The sequence below is a fragment of the Aotus nancymaae genome, unplaced genomic scaffold (genome assembly GCF_030222135.1).
Source record: "Aotus nancymaae isolate 86718 unplaced genomic scaffold, 86718_ANA_hifiasm-v0.15.2.pri h1tg000040l, whole genome shotgun sequence".
NCBI classification, from domain to species: Eukaryota; Metazoa; Chordata; class Mammalia; order Primates; family Aotidae; genus Aotus; species Aotus nancymaae.
In genome coordinates, this window is record NW_026988454.1 from 74374276 (window position 1) to 74381738 (window position 7463).

At 44.9% G+C, this 7463-nt stretch overlaps 1 pseudogene; it reads right to left on the reverse strand.

Moving 5' to 3' along the window:
* Positions 1-2586: 2586 nt before the first annotated feature.
* On the reverse strand, positions 2587-7228 carry LOC105711418 (E3 ubiquitin-protein ligase UBR4-like; annotated as a pseudogene).
* Between the last annotated feature and the right edge of the window lie 235 nt (positions 7229-7463).

Here is a 7463-nt window from a genome sequence, read left to right on the forward strand (position 1 = left end):
AGAGTAGAACACACCATGAAATCCCAAATGCATTGATCCTTCCTCTCTTGGACTTGCAGGGTGTCTGGGAGAGGAAAGTTGTTTTCTTCAAAACCAAGTATTTTGGCTTTCAACGTTAGGCAAAGTATCACAAGACATAAACTGCTTTGGAATATGTGATACTATGTATTCATTAAGGCAGATACTTGGCATTTTTAAATCATAGTTTGAAGTACTGCATATACTTTGAAATTGTACTCTATTTCTCTCAAATATTTAATTCTCTTTCATTAACTTAATTGATCCATTCAAATATTTAAATATTAATCTAATTACCTTAAAGTAGATATTGAATTAAAAATCAAAAAGATGTACAGTTTATCTACAAAGAGAGCAAGTTCATTTTTGTTTTGCTAAGGAGTTCTGACCCAGTGAATTTTGTTTTAATAAAATACTAATGGATTCTGTCCATGTGAGATGTCTGCTTACTTACTTTTCTGCTGATCCACTGGTTTCTGGTCCTGAGAACCATAGATGCTAATGCAAACCCCTTGAGAACAATTTTACTTCCCGCCAATGACAACATAGGTAGGCAGGTGGCCCCATGTCCCCCATCCGTGATGTTCTCCCTAGTGGATCATTTCCAGAGATAGAGACTATAAACTATTGCCAAATGCTTGGAAATACATATGTGTATTTTTAAAAGTTGGCTACAATATTTCAATTCTGCTCTTACATTTTTAATTACCGTTAGCAACCATTATTCTTTCTTTGCTCTCCAAAAGACAATGGCCTCCTTTCCAAGACAAAGTCTGGGCACAAAAGCATGTACATCTGTCACATCCAAGTCATATTAAAATGATGCCGGAGAATCTAAGATTGGCAGAGAGAGCTGTAATTGGGACAGAATGCCAGTATCCCAGGCCGGGATTGATGCTGGCCACTGACCCAAAATTGCTTCAATTCTCCTTCAACTTTAGCTATTGGTTAAGAGTACACTTTTATTCTGTGATATGTAAAATAGAGCAATTAATGGAATGAAAGTCTGGTGATGCCCAGATAAATTCTTCTTGAAGCCTGGAAGATAAAGAAACAAGAGAAACTTCTCTGTTGTGAAATTCCAGTCATCACACAGGTGTGAAAATGAAACAATTTCATATTTAGATTTTTTTTGTTTTAAGCATAGCAAAATCTCAACACTATTTATTTCTTTCATTTACAATTTTAGGAGGAAAAGAAGGCATTTGAAAACTGTTTTTTGAAAAACCGTAAGTACTCTTATATTTCTTTTGAAAAATGTGGAGGCTAAAGCAAAGCAAATAGTTTTCAAATAGCATTAATCTTTTAAAAACTGTCATTATGAACCTTAACATATACACTGAACCTGCACATACATGGTTATGTATGTATGCCTCATCCCAAAATGAAAAAAAAATATGGATTCAAATACTTTCTGACATTTGTTATTGTTAAACCTCTAAATTTTTTTCAATTTAAAATCATAAAACAACATGATATTTATTTGTATTTAATCAGCCAGTATCAATGCAATAATGGGTTTGAATTATCAGATTTCAATTGCCCATTAATTCCTTTTATTCTGAATTGAATAGGTCAAAGTTTATGCTTTTTCTTATGAAGAATAAGTTAGTTCACTGGAAATCATGAAAAAGAATTATGATTTCAAATCACTTTTGTGTGATATCATTTTTAATCTATTGAAAAGACTACATATTTGGAAAGTAGAAAACAAACAGAAATTTCTAATGACCTCCATATTTTCATTCACATTTAATTTTTCTTTTTCTTTTTGGAAACTAATAAAAATATGAGTTTATTTGAATCATTTGTTCTAGTGGCAAGCAGGTGGGACTCCACTGGTAGAATAAACGTAATATTTAGGAGAAATTACTTGACTGAATTGATAGAAACAATTTGTGTATATATGTGTGCACCAAAGTATTTGTGTCTAAGACCACCTGTGTTCATATGCATACACAGCAGTATTAACACCAATGTCAGTGTAATATCCACATGCCACTGTATTCATGATAAAGTTTAGTACTTAGAAGAAAACATATCTACAGATTTAATCTATAAATTGATTTGCAGATTGCCTACATGTTCCTGAGTCATCCTGTGGCTTTTCTGGAGCTGCCTCATTCGCTTTGCAGAGCAGCTTCTCCAGCTGTGGCCAGTATCCCATCAGCTGATGATACACTCGATCAGCTTTGTCCAAAAGTGTATTGATATTGGAAACAGCCTTCTTTCGATCTTCTTCATTTTCAATGGGATCCACTGCACAGAAAGGCTTGGCATATTAAGTCATTTGTTTATTCCTCAAGATGTGCACACTCAAGTATGAAGTTGGCCGGGACAACTCATGGCTCCTAGGTATGTACAGGCCGGTTGATGGCTTGGGTTACAGACGGCTTTATAGCACCACACACACGAGATAACCCCAAGCCACACCAAGGAAAATGAGAGAGGGGAGGGCGGGGTCACAATGCAGCATCCCTCGCGGGGAACTCAGCGCACGAGGAGGGAGAATAGAGGGTGGAAGGCCGGCCCGCTTCCATCTTCACCACTGCAGCTTCTGTGTGGTGGTCAGGGGACTGAGTTCAACGGGTCCTTCAGGAGGCTCTCAGGAGCGGTGACTTCTGATCAAAGACTAGCCACATCGAGGAACTCTGAGAAGGTTTCCACCGGCATGAACTCCTCCTGGAAGGTTTTCAGGGCTTTTCGACAGCTTCGTAGCTGGGCATGTCGTTGTGGCGGATGTCCTCAGCGAGAGAGCAGGACCAGCCTCCCTCCGTGTTACTGGTAGGTACCTTCTTAAACGTGTTGTAAATGAGATCGACGAGGGCCCAAAAGAGAAGGGAAGAACGGTAGACAGAATAGTCCTTCACTGCCTTATCCGTCAGCCTGGTGGCTCCACCTGGAGTCACTGCCCTGGCCTGCAAGGTCACCAGCAGCCTCCGCAAGATTTCCACACGTGTGGCTCTGCACTATTCGGGGGGCAGGACGTAAAGGGCCAGGATTGTGAAACAGTGGGGCCCAAGTGGCTCTCCACTGCTTGAGGGGCAGGATGTGAAGGGCCAGGACTGTGAAATAGTGGGGCTTGTCCACTTCAAAGGCACTCCCCAACCACTTCTTGGGCTGCTCCAGAAAGCCTTGGAGTTTATTCTCTTCTCGGGAGTTGCTCGGGTTGTGTTCAGGACGTAAAGCACAGTGTGAATGACATAGGGGATCAGGTGCATGTTGCTCTCCCGGCCGCCCCTGCAGGTGTCTGCGCTGGACGGCTGCTCCATGGCGAACCGCAGGAAGAGCAGTTTGATGTCATGGATGTTGAGCTGGTACTGGGGCTCCCGCTGGCCTGTACATTCCTGGAGGTAAGTGTTGTGTCCTGCCAATGGCAAAAGCTGATTCAGGGACATGAGGCCCCAGACTGGATGGAGCGCATTGCCCTTGGTGTTGGCATTCTGAAGGGCAGCACTTTCCCACTCTTCCCGGCCTAGAGCCAACCTGACGGCAGCCAGGTGGCAGTCACAGCGCACGATGTTGAAGTGGGACACGGTGCTGCAGCCCTGCTCTTTCCAGGCTTATTCTCCATCTCCTCCAAGGCTACCCGCTTCGTGAAGGTATAAATGCCCAGGACCTTCGTGGGATGGAACTTGTATCCCTCCCTGCAGATGCAGCACGTGAAGCTGGGTTCCTCGATCAGTTCTGCCATCTGCTTCAGGAGTGCCGTCTTGGTCACGATCTGGCCCTTTTCATTTGTCATCATGCCCAGGGTGCCCAGAGTCTTCTGCCTCATCTCCATGGCCATACTCTTCTTCTCTACCTGGGTCTCCCTGCGGGCTGCGGTAATCTTCTTGTTTACATCAGGGTATTCCCGCAGGGCTTCCAGCAGGTTATCTGCCACTGTCCTGATGCCCTCATCACTGGACACCTGCTCCAGCTTATGCAGGTTTGGGATGAAGTCAGTTCCAATCAGAACCTGAGTGGCAGGGTGCTGGATGGCTAGGCCCCGAAGCAGCCTCAGGATAAACGGCAAGGCTGGGCAAGACAAAAACTTTTTCCAGATGTGGGCATCCAAGTTCTTGGCGCTAGGGATGTGCTTTTTCATGTAGTCAAGCGCATCCTGGATGATCCCCTTCTGGAGAATCAGATCCTTCAGCGGTGCCCATTGCTGTTGTTCTTGATGCCAGCAGCTATTTTACAGAAGCAGTCCAGGAAGACTTTATCATCGCCACTGTGATCTTCATCATACTTATTAAAGTTGCAGTATGGTTTGAATCACTCCACAAAGATCTGCATTTTCTCCATCTCTCCAAAGGAAAGGTACGGGATGATATGAGGCAGGCCCTGGAGCATGCTGGGGTTGGAGCAGAAGAAGGTGCTGTTGATCTGGTCCAAGGGCATCACGAGTTGATTCTTGTCACCTGTCAGGAGGAGGTTGCCCTTGTCCTCACTCAGGGGCTCGGCGTTGGACTCATCGAGAGTAATCTCCATGATGCTAAGCACCTGCTCAGCCACAGCTGTGCCCCCACTGTCCTTGCTTTCTTGTTCAAGGGCCAAGTTTAGAGTCCCCAGCATGACATTCAAGGTGTTCATTTCCAGTTTGACCAGTTGCTGCTGGTTGACTTTCACCTTCACACAGTAACTGAACAATTTCAGTAGCACCGATAGAAGGTGGCATCCCTGCTTGAAATCTCTCATCCCGGCGAGTCTGTTAAGCGTGCATTCCAGGCCCCCACACCGAACCATCACACCAGACATTTTGTACACTTCTTCTTCATCTTCTTCTTCATCTGTGGTAGAGTACAGGGACTCGATGAATTCCTCCGTGGCATTGCCCAGCAGCCCCCGCATATGATAAACAGTACTTATGGGCTCTCCCTCATTCATGGTACACCAGACTTTCTTGTAAATTTCAGCCACAGGAAGGTCCAAACTAATGATTTTATTGTTCACTAGAAGCTCCATGCCACTGTCATCTTCCAGGAGGGCCACCCAATCACAGTCCTGGCAAATCTTGTTCTTTATATCCCTCATCAGTGGCCCGATGCCTGGCTCATTGCTGCTATATGGGTTCCCAGGCATCCTTCCCTGTAGAAGTTTTCTTGTTGGGGTTCCTTCTCCAGGGTCACAAAGAACTCAGTAACTTCATTCTCCTCAGGATAAATGATGCTACAGAGCCTCTCGAAGATGATCACCGGGGTTCAGTAGTCATCCAGATTGTAGTGCTTGGCTGTCTCAATGCACACAGCCATGAAGGCCTTGGTTTCTGATTCTGTACCTGTGCTCATGTCCTCCAGCATCTCCAGCAGTATGTCCTGCATCTCATCGAACAGCTTGGTCCTCTGCACCACCGGCTTTCGCAACCACAGGTATCCATTCAGCACAGTACCCACCAAGCGACTTTTAAAGTGTCTTTTGATGGATTCCACCTCAACAAAGGAGGAGAGAAGGCCTGTGAGACTTTTAAGGGCATAGCCCTGCTGCAGATCAGTGCTCAGGGTAGCCTCCTCCAGGGCCAGCAGACGGGCTATTTCCTTAGTGATGAGGTTGCCCACATAGCGTAGGACTCCCCAAGATGTCAAGTAGTCTTTCCAGTGTGTGCAAGTGATGAGCTTCTGGTAGAGAGCCAGATACTCGGCCGCACATTCCCCAGCTATGCTCAGCTCATCCAGGTAACTGGTAAGCAGATCCAGGACCTGCTGCTTGCGGCTGGGAATGGTGGCTTGAGCTTCCACAATGGTACAGGCTACCTGGCGTGCAGCCTGCATTGCTAGAGTGAAAAGCACTTGGCACAGCCAGTTGTTATGCCCCAGTTTGAGATCCAAGGGGGAGGTCCTCTTTCCCTGACTACTCAGGAACTGTTTCCACCTCCACACATACTTCTCAGTCAAATAGAGCTCTGATTTGCTAGGGGTTTTCCCATTGCCATCTATCCCTCTGATAGGAAGACACTTCTTCCAGGCATCATAAGATGCCTTGGGGTCTCTCTTGAGCCACAGTCGAGCCTGGGCATGGATCTCATTGCAATATGGTTTCACTGTAGTGAGGACCTTGACGAGGACACCTTTGTTCTTCTTACTAGTGGGAGCAGGTGGTTTAATCAGCTTCTGCAAGATCCGCAGGCACATGAGGGTAATGTTCTCAACCACCACAGGAGTCTTAATGTTCACAGCCATGAAAAGGCTGAGTGCACAGCCTAACCAAACCTCCCAGCAGCTGTCCTCCTTGGAGATAGAATCCGTTAGCAGCAGGATTTCATACTGCAGGCTACTTGTCAGATCAGGGTTGGCCCAGTGGCTCTTTAGGGCTGTGGAGACCTTGCCAATCATCAGGTCATTCATCTGCTGGGGGCTTCCGGGTTGTCTCGAGTTAGGAGGCACATGAGCTGGCAGACCTCCTCCCACATGGCTGCAGCCCCTGGGTGAAGATTATAATCAAAGAGCACCCGGATAAGGTCCTAGGAGACAAGGATGTGCCTCAAGGCTGGGTTGGTGGCCAGGGCCCGAAGTAGTGTGATACAATGTTCTGTAACAGCCGAGGCGCAGCCGTAGCACTTGGTGGAGGATGTGTGGCCACAGCACAGGACAGACAAGGCACGGTACTGGCTGGCAGTGAATGTGGGCTACATGGAGGTCCAGGATGATTTAGTGGCTGCTTCCCTCTGCTGTAGGTCATATTCCAACAACTCTTTGTGTGAAACAAAGTCTTTCTGGATGATTTTGGAGAGTTCATCAAAAGAGTTCTTGCAGTCTCCACAGTACTCCTGAGCCAACTGCAGGATGTAACAATGCATGCTGGCGGAAGTGGAGGTGATGCCCCCTGCTGTTCCTGAGTCAGCAAAGATTGCAAAGATTGTCTACATCTTCATTTTGGAAACTTTTCTCCTATGACTTATGACTAATATCCTAACATAAGAACAATTAGAAATAATCTAAAGTATAATTTACTTATTTTTCTTCATTGTTTTAGCAGACAAATGTGATTTCCAATCACATATGAACATTGTTCTGAAGATTCATACTAATGCACTATTATCATTAAATAAAATTACACCCAGGAAAATTAGCTATGTTTATATGGGGACCTGCAACTCAATATGTAAATGAATGTGTAGTCTAGGATCAGAATAACTCCTCTAAATGATTTAAAACTATATATGAGCTGAAGAAGGAAAAAGGTATATTTTTGTCTAATGAAATTGCTTAAAGTTTACTCCAAAATCCATGTGGCGTTTATTCAAAGAACATTTTCCAGAAAGTTATGAGGTTTCAAAGGTGCCACTGGGAAATTGCAATTCCTCAGAGTGCAAATACATTTTAGGAGAGGATACAGATTGGTCAGTGTGAATTCTGGTAATAGTGAATGCTGAATCAAATGTCTGCATTCCCAGCCACTTACTAAAGTCAACTCTAATTGACAGTCTCAGGGCTGTTTAATTTTTTACTATTGCAATCATCAAG